The 19173-nt window shown below is 44.0% G+C and overlaps 1 long non-coding RNA gene across 1 annotated transcript in view; it reads left to right on the top strand.

Annotated features, from left to right (window-relative positions):
• The first annotated feature begins 7833 nt into the window (after positions 1-7833).
• The window catches only part of LOC144689760 (uncharacterized), a 72940-nt gene continuing 61600 nt past the window's right edge, over positions 7834-19173 (top strand). Inside the window, exon 1 of the long non-coding RNA XR_013578701.1 lies at positions 7834-7960. This is a non-coding gene — a long non-coding RNA (uncharacterized LOC144689760). The remainder of the gene's footprint in view (positions 7961-19173) is intronic.

Here is a 19173-nt window from a genome sequence, read left to right as displayed (position 1 = left end):
GAGATGTTTCTGAGGAAAGTTGGACACAAAGGTGGGGCAGAGAGCGGAAAGAGTCTTTTTTTGGCAGCCTGCTTCTAAGGCACCCATAAACTCTCTGCCTGAGGCGCACTCAAATAGGCAGAGGGACAAACAGATTAGAGATTTAAATATGTAGCTGAATGAGTGGTGTGGGAGGCAGGTGTTTCAATTCATGGGCACTGGCACAAGTATTGGAATCAGAAGAAGCTAACCCTTTGGGATGGACTCCACTTAAACTGGACTGGGACCAATTACCTTGCTACTCAAATAACTAAGGCAGTGGATAGGGCTTGAAATGAATATGGCGGAGCAACAGATCAGGTAATGATAAGTTTATAATTTTGAAGAACAAAGTCATGGCTGTAAAGCAGAGTAGCGGTTTGGATAAAATCAATTAGATTGTATCCAGAAGAGAGAGAGAGAGTTTAATAGTGGCAATAGGGCATAAGAGCTTAAGGCTGCATCATGGAAAAATAGTGAAAAGTTAAAATTAAAGGTGCTATATCTGAATTCACAATGCATTCATAACGCCAACAGAAATGTGTTTGCAGGGTGACCAAGGTTGGGAACTAAATATTGCAGGGCATGTGGCTTTTGGAAAAAGTAGGCAAAATGAGACAGGAGGAGGAGTAACCGCAATAATAAAGGATATAAAGACTGTAGTGGAAAAGGATCTTGGAAAATCAGCATGTATGGGTGGAGCTAAGAAATAATGAGAAAACATGGGTAAGAGTAGTTTCTAATCACCCTAACTGTAATCATAGTGTTAGACAGAGTATAAATCAAGAGACTGGAGGAGCATGTAACAAAGGGTAATCTCAATCTCTCTTTCTTCCTTAAGGCTATTTGTAAAACTTACCTCTTTGACCAAGCTTTTGGACATCTGCCCTAATACCTCCTTGTGTCTCTTGGTGTCAAATTTTGCTTTATAACCCGCCTGTGATGTGCTTTGGGATGGTTTATTACATTAAAGATGCTATATAAATACAAGTTGTTGTTGGTGTTGAAATAATTCATATTCCCAATGAATATGTGTTCACTTGAGGAATAAAAGCTCCACTGGAAAAGCTGTACAACCATAGCTAACTAGAGAAGTTAAAGATAGTATTAGATGAAAAGAAGAGGCTTCCAAAATTGCTAGAAAGGATTGTGAACCTCAGGACGGAGAAGGTTTTAAAGTCAACAAAGGATGACCAAGAAAATGATGAAGAGGGAGAAATAGAATACAAGAGTAAACTGGCATGAAATATAAAAAATAGATTGTAAGAGTTTTTACAATTATCTAAGTGGGTCCTTTATAGGCAGAGACAGGAGAAATTATAATGGGCAATAAAAAAAGTCAAAGATGCCAAACGTATAATTTATGTTAGTTTTCACACCAGAAAACACAAAGAGCATAATGAATATTGTGAAAAATTGTCTAATGAGAGTGAGGAACCTAAAATGATCAATATTAGTAAAAGAAAAGGACTGGAGAAATTAATGGCTGAATTGGAAGGAAGTGACGAGTGGTGGCCCTCAAGGATCTGCACTGCTGCCTCAAATACTCACAATATTCATTAATTACTCAGCAAAATCAACAAAGAACCATGCATACATGTTTGACGAAGAGACAAAGATTGGTGATATAGGTAGTAGTGTAGAGGGAAACGTAAAATTACAAAGAAACATTGATTAAGTGAGGGGCAAAACTTTGGCAGATAAATTTCAATGCAGGTAAATGTATGGTCATCTATTTTGAATGTACGGGTAGTCATCGCTGTTGATCGGAGTACCTGGAGACAAGCAGTCAGGAATGGCATGGAAAAAGCAGAAGACAAAAGAAATGACCGATGGTGGAGAAGAGAGCCCGCTGGAAGGAAAAAACATCAGTCAGCCTCAGGCCAACGCTATTCATCTGTGCCAAATGTGGAAGGGAGTGCCACTCATGAATCAGCCTCTACAGCCATAACAGATGATGTTCAGTGGAGTAGTGACATGCCCCCTGGGCACAGTCCATCATCTCCCAAGAAGGATGGATGCCAATAAATATTTTGAACCAAAAATGGATAGATCTAAGTATTATTCAAATTGTGAAAATATTGGAACAGTGGAGACCCAAAGAGATTTAAGGGTCCATATCCACAGATCACTAAGGCCAGGTACAAAAAAAAATTAAAAATATAATATTAGCCTTTAAAACTAGAGGGCTGGAATATAAAGGGAGTATTGCTACTGCTATGCAAAGCCCTGCTTGAGCACATTGGGAGTACTGTATAATTTCTGGCAATCATACCATGTAAAAAAAATATTGGCTTTGGAAAGAATGCACTGAAGATTCACCGGAATGTTACCACAGCTCTCAGGTTTAGATTATGAAGAAAATTTACATAATCTAGACTTGTATTCCCTGGAATATAGAAGGTGATTGGATTGAAGCTTTTAGGAATTGACAGTGTAGATAGAAAGAAACATTTTCTTCTGCTGAGAGTCTAAGACAAGGAGACAACCATAAAATCAAAACCAGGTCATTCAGTTAGAAAACACTTCTTCACACCGAGGGTGGTGTAAGTGTGGGATTCTCACCAACAAAAAGCAATAAATAGTGGCCCAATTAACAATTTTCAACCTGAGCTTGTTTTGTTTTACTAACCAAAGATGTAAAAGGATATGGAACAGGTGGATGGAGCAACAAAGCAGTTCAACCATGATCTTATTGATGGGGCGACTCAAGACTCGAGGGGCTTGAATGCCTACTCCTATCCCCAGTTCCTGATCTTTGTCATTGTCCACTTTTATTTGGTACTCCCCAGTTGTAATTCCACTCCGTAACATTGAGTTATCCGCACACAAATCAGAACCTTTATTGTCTATGCATAGTTCAAAAGGGAAATATAGGCAGGTTTATAAACGGTGCCATAATTCATCCTCTTCCAAAACATTAATTAGAAGTTGATTTTTTAAAAAAAACTTCAACTAACAGGTTACAAATTGGAATAGAAATAATTAATAGCGCCTGCATTTGTACTCGCAGCTAATAATGATCTTGTGCGTGAGTTCATAATTGACAAGATGTGGTGGTAATTTCTCTCCATGGACAGTAATTAACTGAGTTGAATCGCGGACCCCGCTCTGTGCCCCGCGGCAGCGGTTCCGAAACAACGAGCAAGTATGGTGACCATGTCCAGTGAATGACCGTGATTCGGTATCACAGCATTTCGGCGTTCCGGGGTGGGGGGGGGGGGGGCAGTCTGCCTTTAATGTGTCAAAAGCATTGCCGGGTTCTGGGTGCAGTTGCATACCGTATATGTTCTCCCAGTGACGTCAGTGTGTGAAAACTGCAAGGTAGGAAGTGTTCGGCACTTTTGTTTTAAAACTAAATGACTGGATTGTGGGGGTGGGTTTTTTTTTTAGGGTGCATGCGTTATTTTTGCTTTTGGGGTCACGTCGGTTACCTTGGCGCCCTTGGAGGAAGGATCCTGCGGAAGGGTCCTGCTGGGCAGCAGTGCCTACTTAAAGTGGTTTTGTTATCCTTTCAGGCGTTTTGTGTGTTTTTTTGGGGGAATAGTGTGTCGGTCTGGGCCGGCCTGCAGCGCGCACGCGAGTGCCCGGGAGTTGTGTCATTTGCCAGAAAGAAGAGTTCCTGGTCAGCGGGGAGGCTCCTTTCTCGCGTGCGCTGTCTGCCCGTCTCTGCATTGTGCACAGCCCAGGGGGGGAACGGGTCAGGGTCTGTGCCCCAGACCCAACAGCACCCGGGCAACTGTTTAATCAAGTGTACACACACGCGCCGCCGCCGTCCCACTTGAATGACATTCTTTCGCTAAAAGGGTGGTGTGCCCGCCCATAGGCCCGGATCATTTAAAAAAAAAATTTTGTTAACTTTCCGTCCACTTACGTCGAATTAGAGGACAACGCACGTTGCAGTTTTGTAGCGCAAGGAGATAAAATGCACCAATATTTATTGCAGCGAGGGGAGAAGGCATGTTCCGGGGGAGCTCGCTTTCTGTTTGCAAATCAGTTGCTATCGGGTTTTACAGGGGGGGTGATTGCTGGTGTGGGACAGGCTCAACTGTTCAAACTCATGCAAAGTACAACTGGTTTTTTTTTTCGCTGCATCTCAAACTCTTTAAAAAAAATAAAGTCCAGTATTGTATATAGAGTGCGACTAGTGATGCTGCTCAACTTTCAGCAGCTCTTGAATAATTGAGTTTTGGGGTGCAATACATTGATGGGATAAGACTGGATCGTTTCACTTGATCATTCACTTACATTGTTTAGCTACTTATCACGAAGAGTTCATTCTTCGAATACCTGATGGTATGTTGCAAAAGCGTATTTTTTTTAGAACAAAAATAATATATCACATGAACAGGGAAATCCCAATTGCAATGGTTCAATTGTGTAGTAATTATAGCTTTGACAAAGGTAGGACTGTAACTTTAAGAATAATTCTGCGTTGTAAGATCACATGATCTGTGTAAGCCAATGAGTTAGCAGTCCAGGGAACCTATGGGAGAGAGTAGTTTAGTTATAGATTAGTTGCACACATGTAGCTGCTACTGCTGCCTTGTAAATAACGTTCAATGTTTCCATCAAGAAAAGTTGCCTGGAAGATCAACTGTATAACAAACTACCGACGAGGGTAAATCAGATCCAGTGCTGTCCCTCGCCCAGCGACTTTGAGTATCTAAGATAATTAGAAAGAAAGGAAGATGTACTCATCTGATATGCCACAGTTTGGCAGAATCGATCCCTTTGAGCCAACCGCAGATGACTGGTCTCAATATATAGAATGTCTTGCATTCCACTTTCAAGCCAGCAAAATCACGGGGTTGGGCGGGCGGGTGGGGGTGGTGGAAGAAGAAAGCAATTCTCCTAAGTATTTTTGGAAGCAAGACCTACAGTTTAATTCAAAGCTTGACAGCCCCCATTGCCCCTGATTTAAAGACCTTCAGTGAATTAATAGACCTGGTTAAGGGACATTTCAACACAAGCTCTCAGTCACAATGCAGAGGTTCAGGACCAATTCACGGAATAGCGCCCTGGGGGAGCCCATTGCTACCTAAGTGCCAAAATTAAAACAACTAACGGAATATTGTGATTTTGGTGAAACCCTCAAACGATATGCTAAGGGTCGTTTGGTCTGTGGCATGTAAGAGGATGCTATTCAGTGAAGATTACTAGCTGAAGTGGATCTTGATTTTAAGAAAGTATTAGAAATAGCGCTTCCAATGAAAAGTGCTGTAAGGGATTCACAAGTGATTAAAGGTGCACAAAATGGCGCCATTTTTCTAGTTGGGTGGGAACAGTCGACTGAAAGTGGTGCAAAAAGCCGGGACTCCGCCGCAAAGCGGGAAACAGCCCCCACTAATCAAAAATTTAGAGGAAACAGCTCCGCATCAAATTTGAAAACTACTTTTTATCAACATGGAAACAATGACACTCCTAAAAAATTGCAAAGCAAGATTAAAACAGGCTTTTAGGTAACAAACGAAGTCCAATGAAGTATATAGTGTGGAAGAGCCAGAAACAACCAATTCTGACATTTAATCCTTATTCAACATGAAAGTTGGGAAGACAGAGCCAATTACTGTCACATTGCAAGTGAATGGTAAATCCTTAAAAATGGAAGTCGACACGGGTGCTTCTACCACTGCAATAGGAGAACACACTTTCAGATATTTAAATAAAGGTGGTCAACAATTAAATTTGGAACAAACATCTGCCAAGTTGAAAACATACACAGGCAAAGGTAAAAGGTATCACCAGAGTAACTGTTCTTTATAAACATCAACACCAGCTACCAGTGATGATCAAGCCTTCTAGGTCGAAATTGGTTGAGGGAAATTAACCTTGATTGGCCAGTGAGATTACAAAAGGAAGCTTGAAGAGTTCCTGAGCTGAAAAAGGAACAAGGCAAGAAAGGCAAAACACTTCAGAAAGACCCTTGGGAGTCCAAGGACCTCAACAGGATGAAAAGGGAGTGTGTAAGCATTCAGCAGCCTGAAGAAATGAAGACTGTCTGTCTTAAACAACGGCGTGGGAAAACAGCAGAAGAAACACAAGGAGACTCTGCTGAATTACAGAATTCAAGATGAAGCGAGTGAGCTTTGCAAAGAAAAGGAAAACCTGTTGAAAGGCCTTTACACACCCAAGGATTCCTTGGGTCAAAGTTTGTGCCTCTGAAAAATCGCTAAGAGAAACAGGAAGAATTTAACATCACTGAACAAACTGAAGAACCAGTTGGCAGAGAAGAGGCAGCAATGTTTGAGCTTCCAGGAGGAAGCCAACAGATACAAGAAGGAGACAGAAGAGCTGAAGAATCAGCTGAATGAAGCTAAAGAGACCTTGAAAGCAAAAGTCGTAGAACTTTGCAAGATGTGAGTAGATAATGAAATCATGGATAGCTCAACTACCGAACTAAGACAAGTTGAGACTTCACCTGAGAGAAGTCTGGCTGACGGTGAAGTCAAAAAGAAGGCCGAGGCTAAACTCTGGTAGAAGGAAGAGAATGCAGAGCTGCTGAGGCGCCATCTTTGAACAAGATTAAGTCTGATACTTCCCAATTTGGAGGGGAAGGTGGAGAAGAGTCAAGGGAACCAAAAAGTGACTCATGATTTACATAGCCGTGAGTGACAATTTACTGTTGGAGAAGCAGTATATGTCAGGAATTTTGGTAGAGGACCGAAGCGGTTACCTGGTAAAGTAAGCTCTGTGACCGGACCATTGTTGACCACATGGAAGTGGAGGGCCAGATCACCCGTAAGCATGTGGACCATTTAAGAAGAAGGGAGATACCCCAACAAAATGATGTTCCACCTGTAACCATTGTGGAACCTGTGATTCCTGTTGAAGTTGCTCAACAAAGGACAGACATGCCCAATGCCTCTGTCTCAATGGATGACACTGAACTTCCTGTGCCTAATGAGATAACTGATGTTAATGTGGTTCCTGTCAAAGAATCGGATGTCATGGAGCTACGACGTTCCACACAGATCAGGAAACCACCTGAAAGACTGAACTTGTAATTTCATGACCTGTGTAAATGTTGTAATGTCATGAGATAAATATCCTTGTAAATACAAAATGTACAGAAAGGTTAAAGGGGGAGGATTGTAGGAATTATAGCTTTGATAAACGTAGGACTGTAGCTTTAAGAATAATCCTGTGTTGTAAGATCACATGCTCTGTGTAAACCAATGAATTAGCAAAGCAGGGACCCTCTAGGTGAGAGTTCTTCTTTAGTTTTTGAGTTAGATGTACACATGTAGCTGCTGCTGCTTTCTTTTAAATAAAGTTGAATGTTTCCACCAAGAAAAGTTGCCTGGAAAATCAACTCTATAACAAACTATTTCTCCAAATAACTGTAATTTACACATTCAGAGTTTCTACTATGAAAAATGGTATCCCGTTAATAACGAAAACAAAACGATGACAAGTAAAGCAGTGATAAATTAAAACCTTCTCCCCTGTTTAAGCTTTCCTCATTCCACATCTGTTGACTCCTAAATGTTGTATCTGATGTTTTGTTTTGAAATACAGTGTACGTTACATTGTATGAGGCAGAACTCAACCTTATCTAAAGTAGTTAGAGAATGCACCAGATTTAAAGTGAAGAATATTTTAACTACAAAGCATTTGACCTGAGATTGCTTCACTTAATAGGTTTGTCTCTGTGGATCATTGTTTCAAGGGTTGATGTAAACGTTTCATGTTTATTTTTGATTAAAGCCTAAAATATGAACTCTTGATGTGAAGGTTTGTGCAACTGCTTGAAATTCAGTTGTCAGTGCAGGGATCTGAATTCTTCAGACTCATTCTGTTACTTTGGGTTATAGGAACAGATCCCTGCATGGTCCATTCCCTGGCTGGCCAAACTGAAATTGCCTTCTCTCGTTATGCTGGAATTTTAATACACCCTACGTCAAAGTGCTTAAGGATGAATCGGGGTTAGCTTCTGCTGGTAAGTTGTACTTGACCAAACCTGTCCTCCCCATTCATGGTGTAAATACTGCTTCCAAAAAGCAAAGCACTTTGATTTGCAGACCATAGTATGAAACTACCAATAACTCCATCCATGGGAGCTATCTGTGGAAATTGGCCCTTCCAAGCTTAGTGATCATTTTATATACGTATATATGTATGTTTTGTAAAGGTATCTTTTATTTAAAAATTAACTGTGCATTTTTTTATGTTTCTTGAATCCTTCATTTAAATTAGATTATGCAAAATTAGATGAGAACACAATGATTGGGGGTGATTTTGCCAGTCTTGTACAGGAATAATTCTGCACTATCTTAGGAAGGTGAAAGTGGTGCTGAGTGACCTAATATTAGAGACAGCAAAGATAGTCACGCTGAAAGAAATTACCTGTAGTGGCGCATCAATATGCAAATTAAAAGAAATTACTATGACACCACTCCTAGTGGCACAAGACAACACCAGAAAAAGGAGCAGAGAAGACCACATGGCCTGTCGAGTCTGTTCTGCCATTCAGTGCAATCATGACACCATATGGGCTTCAACTCTACATTCCTACCTGTTCCCCATATCCCCCGATTGGCCAAAAATCTGACCATCCCAGGCTTAAATGTGTTCGACAGTGGAACATCCACAACCCTCAGGCGTAGAGAATTCCAAAGATTCACAACACTTTGGATGAAGAAGTTTCTCCCCATCTCAGTCCTTATCCTCAGACTGTGCCCTCGTGTTTTAGACTCCACGACCAGTGGAATCAATCTCTCAGCATCTACCCTGTGAAGCCCTTTGAGAATCAAGGTTGTTTCAATGAGAGTGCTACTCATTCTTCTAAACTCTTGATTATATAGGTCAGTTTAATCAGCCTCCCATCATAGGCCAACCAGGATGAAATGATTTTAAGGTTGAAGCCAAGGAATTGTACGCAGCATTGAAAGGTTCTTTGAAAGTATTTTTAATTTACATCTATCACACAGAACCACCTAGATTTTCATGCTTGCAGTTTAATAAGCTTAGTGTTGAAATTACGTAATTTCAGCCCTCGTCAAGACAAATGGTTGCATCTTGATAGGAAAGCCTAATGTTATTTAACTCCTGTTTGAAAATATAAATATTTTTATGATCTCTACTTCTAAGCAAATCTTCTCAGTTTCTCAAACACTTTTCAATAAAGGCTGTGCCATTTGAGAATCCATTTTTTTCACAATGCCCTCCTCTTTCTTTTTGTGTGTGTAGGTTTTTTGGCTGTGTAGCAAACATCCTCTACCAGAGATAAAAACAGAAAATGCTGGAAAAACTCAGCATTTTTAGAAAAACCACACGTGCTGAGTTAATGTTTCGAGTCCGTATGACTCGTCTTCAGAGCCATGTGGACTCTGTTTGAAGAAGAGTCATATGGACTCGAAACGTTAACTCTCTTTCTCTCTCCACAGATGCTGTCAGACCCCCTGAGTTTTTCCAGCATTTTCTGTTTTTATTTCTGATTTCCAGCATCTGCAGTATTTTGCTTTTATCCTCTGCAAGAGGGTGTGTCGGTGATCTGCCCTTAGGTCTCCGCCAAATTTTGCTCCAGAGATTTCTAGGAATTAGAAAAATCCAGTTTAAGTGTTTGCATATAGTGAAACATCTGTTGACATTTGGTATGTAGTGAAGTATGAGTGTGAATTAATTACTTCAACTCCAGCAATGTCATAACTTGTTGTAACTTTTTTTGAAGCAACAAGAACTCTAGCTGTTCAGTGTTTTTCATTTGGTCAGCTAATATGATTGGGGTGCCTGATACACACAGAGAACCCATGTTCTCAGCTACTAAGTAAGCTATGTTGTAAAATTTCTGTTTGCCTGATAAAGTGTGCACATTCCATTTAGCTAAATCCAGAGAGTTTAGGTGAAGGTTGGTGGAGCCAAAGCTTTTGGACTTACACATTTGAGCATAGGTACATTTGGAGCCTAACCAGTTGAAAATGTGCAATTACTGATACAGAGCATTGCTCAGCTTCCCAATGCTTGTCCAAATGGGATTACATTACCTGTTTCAGCATTAGTTTGCAGGACTATATGAAGCCAAGTGGGAAGAATTTCAGCACTCATTGACAGGTCTATCCATTCAGGTTCCATGAGCCAGCCAGACTAGATGGTCAATTATTAAGTGTGCTTTGGTGTACTGTAGACCTGCCTAGTTGGATTACTGAGCCTGCTGCATTGGGTTGACAGTTCTGAATTTCCATTGTTGGGCAGGTGATCTTGGAGCTATCTCAATGGATAAATGTGTGGTGTAGTACTGAGGAATACAGATCAGGAATTCCCTGGTTCAGTCCTTGACCTGCAGCACATCTCGGATGGGTTTTTGCAGTATTGTTGCAATTGACTTCTGTATTCCTGGGTTTGGGAATGAAAAATAAATCAGTCATTGATCCTGCCAGTGAAACCTGTCCAGTGATCACTGCCGGGAAATGAATGCATGTAGAAGTTGGGTGAGAGGAAGATTGAGCAGAGAAAGGCAGCATCAAACTTTGCTGACAGACACAGCTATACCACAATTTAAAACTCTATTCTTTAACATGTTGAAAATTTTCTTCTAGATATGCATACTCAATGTTACCCTGTGAAATACAATTATCGTTCTCACCAAGACCCTCTAGATGATAAACTTTTTTTTAAAAAAGTAATTTCAGGTGGAGGCCTTGAATACTCTTTTGAATACATTTGCTGTTTTCTTCTCTGAAGCCTCCGTGCCTGCTTTCCTAAATGCATTGCTTGAAAATGGACTGTAAGTCCAGAGCTGTCAGTATCCATTCAGTACAGGCAGTGAGATTTTATAAAGTTATTCTCAGGAAATGATAGAAAAGGCAGTATATATTGCCCTAGAAGCATTTACCGTCAAACAGGGCACAATTTCAAAATTTGATATGGAACTCGGAAGCTTAGTGAACTGTGAGGAGGAGTGGGCAGACAAGTGGTAGATGAAGTTCAACGTGGAGAAATGGGAATTCCCTCATTTTGGTCGGAAGAACACGGTGGAATTTTCCACGCCTGCCAGCGGCAGCATGAATCGTGAAGGGCAGGAGCATTAAACTTGGCATGATGGAAAAAGTCTGTTTCCCACCAGCGGGAAATTAGTTTGGAATTTTGTTCTTTTGGCTTTGACGGCTGGTTAACGGGGTTCAAGTTTCCACTGATCTACGTCGTGAACTATATTTACATTCATTTGCATGTCATGAATGCTCATTAAGGGTCAATATGCCAGAATTATGTTCCCCTCCAAATTAAGTGCCCGACCAGACGATAATTATGGTCTGTTTCCCGACTGTATCTAAGTGGCCCACACCTGGCGAACTTCATTTCATCAACAACTTCAAGGTGCTTTCATCTACCTTTTAAGAATGTTGCTGCGAGGGTGTGTGTATCACCAGCTGTGCCAAGGCTGGGCACAGGAGGCAATATCAGCAGGGATGAGGGAAGACAGAGGCAGGACTGGGGCAGGGGATGTTGAACATGGGAGGGGAGTGGGAAGACTGAGGCAGAACTGGAGGTGGGGGTTGGTGGTGTGGTCATGGAACAGAGTGGAGTAGTGAAAGAAAGCCCTGGGGCAAGAGTTATAAGACTGTCCAAGGAAGAGTCAGACACTGTCCTGGGGTTGAAGCCACGTTTCCTGGGGTTGAAGCCACGTTGTTGGGGGCATGTTAAAGAGGCCGTCCTGGGGCTGAGGCCACGCTGTCGGGGACGGATTGAAGAGACTGTCCTGGGGCTTATGGGCTATGTTAGAGGGCTCTGCATGGCATGTGTGTCTTGGTCCTAGTCTTGGGCAGGTAAGGCCTCTCAGGGCAATGACAGTCATGCACAGAACGGTGTGCAGGGTATGGTTAGCACCTAAGGAATTTGATCCTGGGGTTTTGAGTCATGATACTTTGAGGCAGATGGCGCAGTCATGGTCAGGGGAGGCATAGGTAGCTGAAATGTCATGGGGGGTATTGGCTGGTCTCATAGGGGTGTGGGTAAGTAAGGGTGTATGTGGCCTCAAGAAGAGGAGGGGTCAGGTCAAAAAGGACATGGGGTTTCAAATGTTTGGACCAGTCAGGCGGGGCTCTCCAATACTCACTACCGAGGGTGCCCTGAATCATCGTTGTTTGTTGTGCTCTGCACAACCTAGTGCTGCAAAGGGGGATGTGTTGCCAGAGGGAGACATGGAGGATCTAGACATCTTCTCGGACGAGGAAGACTTGGAAGGGGATGAATCTGAAGAGGGCGAGGATACAGTCAAGCAATGTGAAGATGCCATTGCACAGGCACGACATAGCAGATGGGCCTGTGACAACCTCATAGCTACAAAATTTCAAGAAGAATAAAGTGAAGACAGGTTTTCACGATTGCAGTTCTCTTCATGCTTTGATGCAGGGAACACGACAACACCTTCATTGTCATCTTCGACATGTCAAGAAAGGTCATCAATCCCACTGATCACAGAGGAAGCATAAGTCACCTTATACACCGCAGCGGAGGTGGAGGCAGTCTGTTGACTGCTGTGCCCTGTTGTCAGAGATGACTTTGGCACGCATCTTCTGAAGGCCCGAAGACCTGGCTTGCTGAGGGCCTCCTGCTCTGGGGCAGGTGCACCCTCCTTGGCCTGACCTGCTGGAGTTGATGGGGCCACAGGCACAGGGAATTTGGAGCGGCAGGACACCCTTGGAGTGTCCTGGGTGGATGCCCCCAGGGTGTCTGGCTGGCGCTCCTCCTCCCTTTGGGTGCCCATGGGCCCCTCCTTGACTCTTTGAGGAGAAGAGACACCTGGGGGGGATGTTGAGGTGCCCTGTCTTCCTCTCGCCTAGCCACTGCTGAAACACACCCATGGCTAGAGCAATAGTGTTCAGGTCTGAGCGCAAATCCGGCAGAAACTGTTGGACCTGGGTCTCCAAGGTAGCCGTCACCCTTCCCATGGAGAGTTTGATGTGCTCGCATGCCGGAGCCACAATGTCAGACAGAACGTGAACGGACTTCTCCATCCTTCGCTCCAGTCTGTGGTGACGGCCTCTGACAGCTATGCTTGTCTTTGCGTCTCCAACGTTTCTCTCGGGGCCGATTTGCAGGGGCTGATCATCGGACGGGAACTCAGCAGGGGCCTGATCTCTAGCAGTCCTCCGTGTGTCAGAGACCTTGGCTGCTCCTGCCTCTGCCTGCTGTGGACATGTCAGTGAACTGGATTGTAACCGCCGAGACTACTCTAGAACTGAGGTCCATGTATCTGCGCTGGTGGAGGGCGCAGGTGAATGCAGTGTTGGGTCTTCAACAGATGCTTCCTCTGCCTGCTTAGCTGAGGCGCTTGCTTGTCAGCTTCCTCCACATATTCTTGCTGGTGGTTGGAATAGAGAGAAGAGATTGACTGACTAGGCAGGCTCCTATAATACAGGTCACACACAGTCATTGTTCCGATGTGGTTGGTGTATACTGGATTGACCCTGCACTGGCTTGTCGGAGGAAGCAGATCTTACCTTCTGCCCAGGAAAGATCTCTGACCTCGCCTGCGAGCTCTGCCACTTGCTTCTTGTGGGAGGAGAGTGTTTGTAAGCTCAGGGGTACCCCCCCCAGTCTTCGCTCTCTCCTGTCGGTTGTGGGAGATCTTGTCCTGTGTAAAAACAGATGGATTAACTGCTGTTAATGTGTGACATTCCTGTGGACTCTAACCCTTAGACTGCCTGATGCCCTTGTGAGAGTGAGAGTTTGGAATGAATAGAAGTTTCACTTCCTCTGGCGGAGCACACCAGTTCATTCATTCTTTTCCTGCACTGAAAGGTGATTCTTTTCTGTAGGTCACAGGCGCTGACCTCCCTGGCGACCTCCTCCCAGGCCGGCGTGGTCAGGTGGGAGGACCTCCTGCTCCCCCATCCTGAGGCAAGAGGACCTCCTGTCTGATCTGTGCAGCCTGGAGGAGAATCCCCAGGGAGATCTGGCTGAACCAAGGAGCCGAGGGTGTTGGATGTTTGAAGCGGAAGTTCACAGTACACCTGGCTTGTAATGAGTGAATGTCTGTGCTGATGCCGTTTTAAATTCAACCCCATGAGTTAACAGTGGGGCAGAAAAATCTCTGCCTTCCCCACCACGAGATTCGACGAGCTCCTTGTTGATGCATAATTAATGAGCTAAAAAGCGGAAAATCGGGTGGGTAAATCTGACCCGCTGCCCAGCAGGAATCACACCGACTTTCCTGCCCGCCACTGCACTTAGTCTCCAGAATGGAAAATTTCACCGATGGAGAGATGATATAAAGGGTACGAGTCTAAAGGGGGTACAGGAGCAGAGGGTGTTTATGTGCCTAGGTCCTTGAAGGTGGCAGGGCAGGTTGAAGGAGTGGTTAAAAAAAGTGTACAGTATCCTAGACTAAAATGATAGCGGCATAGTGTACAAGAGCAAGGACATTATGTTGAACTTGTATAAGACATTAGTTTGGCCTCAGCCTAGAGTATTACATCCAGTTCTGGGTGCTGCAGTTTAGGAAGGATGTGAAGGCATTGGGGAGGGTGCAGAAAAGATTCATGAGAGTGGTTTCGGGGACGAGGAGCTTCAGTTATGAAGATAGATTGGACAAGTTGAGACTCTTTTCCTTGGAGAAAAGAAGGTTGAGAGGAGATTTGATAGAGGTGCTCAAAATCATGAGGGGTCCGGACAGAATAGATAGGGAGAAACTGTTCCCACTCGTGAAATGATCGAGAACAAGAAGGCACAGATTTAAAGTAATTTGCCCAAGAAGCAAACCTTTTTCATGCAGCGAGTGGTTAAGGTCTGAAATGCACTGCCTGAGAGTGTGGTGGAGGCAAGTTCAATTGAGGCATTCAAAAGGGAACTAGACTGTTACCTAACAAGGAATAGTGGGGAGGGTCATGGGGAGAAGGCGGGGGAACGGCACTGGGCAGGGTCATGGGGAGAAGGCGGGGGAACGGCACTGGGCAGGGTCATGGGGAGAAGGCGGGGGAACGGCACTGGGCAGGGTCATGGGGAGAAGGCAGGGGAACGGCACTAAGTAAATTGCTGATCTGGAGAGCTGGTGCAGACACAATGGGCTGAATGGCTTCCTTCTGCACTATAACAATCCTGTGATTCAGTGAGGTAAGGAGATTCATTTCATGGCAGCGTCGACATTTAAAAAGAACAAATTCAAGCAATTACAGAGAGCATCAGAGTTATTTCTACGGAGTAAATCCAATTCTAGCGCACATGCTGAAAATTCTTAGCATCTCCTATATTTCATAAAATTTGTTCATTATTTTGAATTATTTTTTTATCAGGCATCTCAGTTCTTTTTGAAGCCACAATCATCCTTGCTAGATCATGTGCAAGCATTTGAATGTAAAAGTAATTCATCAGCTGTTTGGCTGTGAAAGTTGTAGGTGGAGTGGGAAATGAATGGGCCTGTTTCATTGTTTATTAAAGAGTTTTGCATTTAAATTTATTTGTGATGTGGGAAAAGTAATTGAGAACAAAGTTACTTAACACTTTTCTGCAATTATTAACTTCTAGATTCATTTAATTGTATCAAAGGTAATGACTGCATTTTAATATTACTTCAAACTACTCCATGTTTTTCATCACTCTATGGAGGAATAAAAGGGAAATAAATGAAATAGAAGAGAGCAGGCAAAAATGTCATGTTTTAGATTATTTTCAATTTAATACCATAGGCAGGGAAATCCAATTCTATTATGGACATGCCAATTCTTTTTAAATGTGTGCCAATTTGACAATAATGATGTGCATGTGTGTATGAATAGTGTTGCTGTTCCAGCAGTCAGTTCTGGGATCGGCGTGTTGGACTAACAATCAAAGGATTACAAACAAAGAACTGCAACTTAATTCCTGAAAGGGCAGTGCAGCACTAATAGTTCGGACAAGTCAGACATAACGTCCCTGCTGAGAATCCATTCCAGGTCACAGCAGTGTGAGAAGCTATTTTAATTGATCACAAGACAAATCTTAGTTTGTTGGGAAAACACTTAAAAAATACAACCACCTTCCCTTGAAGGTAGTCAATCATATTGAGCTACAGTTCCATGCACACCTCATGATTAACTGCAACCTCACCAAGTGGTTGTTTTTAATACCTGAGTCTGGATAATGTGTGATTCCACCATGAGGTTATCACAGTTAAGCCTAATTGATGTGTGCACTTCCAGGAAGTACAGCTAGGTCAGTGTAAGACTTGGAACCCTGCCAGATTTTGACTCCAGCTCAAAAATATTGAAGATAATTGTAATACCACACCCGATCCTGTCTGAGCTCACTTGACTCAGTAGGGATCAAATGTAGAACCTTCCTGGTCTGTTTAATGTAGTACAACATCACACACTGCAAATATCTACTGAACCATTAGGCAGGAGGAGAAAAGAAATAAATCATTGTTTGTCAAGCAAAGATGACAAAATTGTCATTGCATACATTTTTTTCTGGATGATTGTATTAATTTTTGGAAATAATAATAGTATTTAAGTGAAAACTGTTACATGCAAATAAAAACAAAAAGCTAAAAGCTACTGCGGATGCTAGAAATCCAAAACAAAAACAGAATTACCTGGAAAAACTCAGCAGGTCTGGCAGCATCGGCGGAGAAGAAATCAGTTAACGTTTCGAGCCTTCATGGCCCTTCGGCAGAACTGAAGCATAGTTAGGAGAAAGATGAAATATAAATTGGTTTAAGGTGGGTGGGGGGGGGGTGGAGAGACACATTGAGGGTGTGGTGATTGTGGAGATGAGCAGATAATCAAAAGATGTCACAGACAAAAGGGTCAAAGAGGTGTTGAAGGTGGTGACATTTGTCTGAGAAAAGTGCTAATTAAGAATGGAAGACAGGATATTCAAAGTACAGCTCTAGTGGGGGTGGGGTGGAAAGACTAACAAGGTTTTAGTTTAGATTTAAAAATAATGGAAATAGGTGGGGAAAGAAGAATCTATATAAATTATTGAAAAAAAAGGGGGGGGGGGAAGAAACGGGGTGGGGATGGGGGGAGGGGGAGTTTAAGATCTAAAGTTGTTGAATTCAATATTCAGCCCAGAAGGCTGTAAAGTGCCTAGTCGGAAGATGAGGTGCTGTTCCTCCAGTTTGCGTTGGGCTTCACTGGAACAATGCAGCAAGCCAAGGACAGACATGTGGGCAAGAGAACAGGTTGGAGTGTTAAAATGGCAAGCGACAGGGAGGTTTGGGTCTTTCTTGCGGACAGACCGCAGGTGTTCCGCAAAACGGTCGCCCAGTTTGCGTTTGGTCTCTCCAATGTAGAGGAGACCGCATTGGGAGCAACGAATGCAGTAGACTAAGTTAGGGGAAATGCAAGTGAAATGCTGCTTCACTTGAAAGGAGTGTTTGGGCCCTTGGACGGTGAGGAGAGAGGAAGTGAAGGGGCAGGTGTTGCATCTTCTGCGTGGGCATGGGGAGGTGCCATAAGTGGGGGTTGAGGAGTAGGGGGTGATGGAGGAGTGGACCAGGGTGTCCCGGAGGGAACGATCCCTACGGAATGCCGTCAGGGGGGGTGAAGGGAAGATGTGTTTGGTGGTGGCATCATGCTGGAGTTGGCGGAAATGGCGGAGGATGATCCTTTGAATGCGGAGGCTGGTGGGGTGATAAGTGAGGACAAGGGGGACCCTATCATGTTTCTGGGAAGGAGGAGAAGGCGTGAGGGAGGATGCGCGGGATATGGGCCGGACACGGTTGAGGGCCCTGTCAACGACCGTGGATGGAAAACCTCGGTTAAGGAAGAAGGAGGACATGTCAGAGGAGCTGTTTTTGAAGGTAGCGTCATCAGAACAGATGCGACGGAGGCGAAGGAACTGAGAGAATGGGATGGAGTCTTTACAAGAAGCGGAGTGTGAGGAGCTGTAGTCGAGGTAGCTGTGGGAGTCGGTAGGCTTGTAATGGATATTGGTGGACAGTCTATCATCAGAAATTGAGACAGAGGTCAAGGAAGGGAAGAGAAGTGTCAGAGATGGACCATGTGAAGATGATGGAGGGGTGGAGATTGGAAGCAAAATTAATAACCTGGAAAAATTTATTAATTTTGCTTCCAATCTCCACCCCTCCATCATCTTCACATGGTCCATCTCTGACACTTCTCTTCCCTTCCTTGACCTCTCTGTCTCAATTTCTGATGATAGACTGTCCACCAATATCCATTACAAGCCTACCGACTCCCACAGCTACCTCGACTACAGCTCCTCACACCCCGCTTCTTGTAAAGACTCCATCCCATTCTCTCAGTTCCTTCGCCTCCGTCGCATCTGTTCTGATGACGCTACCTTCAAAAACAGCTCCTCTGACATGTCCTCCTTCTTCCTTAACCGAGGTTTTCCATCCACGGTCGTTGACAGGGCCCTCAACCGTGTCCGGCCCATATCCCGCGCATCCTCCCTCACGCCTTCTCCTCCTTCCCAGAAACATGATAGGGTCCCCCTTGTCCTCACTTATCACCCCACCAGCCTCCGCATTCAAAGGATCATCCTCCGCCATTTCCGCCAACTCCAGCATGATGCCACCACCAAACACATCTTCCCTTCACCCTCCCTGACGGCATTCCGTAGGGATCGTTCCCTCCGGGACACCCTGGTCCACTCCTCCATCACCCCCTACTCCTCAACCCCCACTTATGGCACCTCCCCATGCCCACGCAGAAGATGCAACACCTGCCCCTTCACTTCCTCTCTCCTCACCGTCCAAGGGCCCAAACACTCCTTTCAAGTGAAGCAGCATTTCACTTGCATTTCCCCTAACTTAGTCTACTGCATTCGTTGCTCCCAATGCGGTCTCCTCTACATTGGAGAGACCAAACGCAAACTGGGCGACCGTTTTGCGGAACACCTGCGGTCTGTCCGCAAGAAAGACCCAAACCTCCCTGTCGCTTGCCATTTTAACACTCCAACCTGTTCTCTTGCCCACATGTCTGTCCTTGGTTTGCTGCATTGTTCCAGTGAAGCCCAACGCAAACTGGAGGAACAGCACCTCATCTTCCGACTAGGCACTTTACAGCCTTCTGGGCTGAATATTGAATTCAACAACTTTAGATCTTAAACTCCCCCTCCCCCCATCCCCACCCCGTTTCTTCCCCCCCTCCCCTTTTTTTTCAATAATTTATATAGATTCTTCTTTCCCCACCTATTTCCATTATTTTTAAATCTAAACTAAAACCTTGTTAGTCTTTCCACCCCACCCCCACTAGAGCTGTACTT

The sequence above is a fragment of the Cetorhinus maximus genome, chromosome 14, assembly GCF_964194155.1.
Source record: "Cetorhinus maximus chromosome 14, sCetMax3.hap1.1, whole genome shotgun sequence".
In the NCBI taxonomy this organism is placed as follows: Eukaryota; Metazoa; Chordata; class Chondrichthyes; order Lamniformes; family Cetorhinidae; genus Cetorhinus; species Cetorhinus maximus.
This window is presented reverse-complemented; position numbering and strand designations above follow the sequence as displayed.